Here is a 797-nt window from a genome sequence, read left to right as displayed (position 1 = left end):
ACTCAGGCATTCAAGAACTGGCTGAAGATTCTGAATCTGGGATTTAGCCATTACAATGTAAGGTACACACCTGTCCACCCAAGCCTGTTGCTTAAGTGTTTCCCAAGGACACTTGGATGACGACAAATGCAGCTCCAGGAGGCACAGCTGGAAATGCACCAAGATTCATTGATGTTTCCTGATAAATGGGATTTATTGGTAGGGATTGTTTCTCGGGAGGGGGATGGGACCTGTGGGGTGAGCCATTTGGGCTGAGGAGGAGGAAATTTGGGGTTGGGAAAAGTGGGGACAATTTCTGTCTAGAAAGACGAAAGAGCGCTCAAATCTCCCTGTCCCCTCAGGGTGCTGGAGCCAGGAAGAGCTCGTCTCTTCCCAACTTCACACTCAGTGATGTGGGTGGCTTGAAATCATCCGTGGTGGGCGTATCTACACCAGAGAAATTGGCAAATGCTACAAGTCAGAACTCCTTTTGGGATCCTGCTGTCAATATCCACTGCCAACATCAGGGTTACATCACTGCCCTGCTTTCAGGTTCAATCACCCCAAAACTTCTTCCAAGTCTAATCCATCTGGCCGCTGTTCCCAGGGTGGTCTTAATAAAACAAATGTGACAGTGTCACCCTCTGATTCAATTTTCTTTTAGATAAATTCCCTGCTCCTTGAAGTGGCACTAAAGGCCCCTCCTTCCCTGGTTCCTGCTCAACTTGTCAATCACGTCTTTGGGCAGACTCATGGGACTCGGGGGCGGGGGAAGATGCAGTTTATATTTTATCTCCCACTGAGTAGGAAGCGCCACC

Source organism: Neophocaena asiaeorientalis, unplaced genomic scaffold (genome assembly GCF_003031525.2).
Source record: "Neophocaena asiaeorientalis asiaeorientalis breed wild unplaced genomic scaffold, Neophocaena_asiaeorientalis_V1.1 scaffold114, whole genome shotgun sequence".
Lineage (NCBI taxonomy): Eukaryota > Metazoa > Chordata > Mammalia > Artiodactyla > Phocoenidae > Neophocaena > Neophocaena asiaeorientalis.
Note: the sequence above shows the minus strand (reverse complement) of the source record.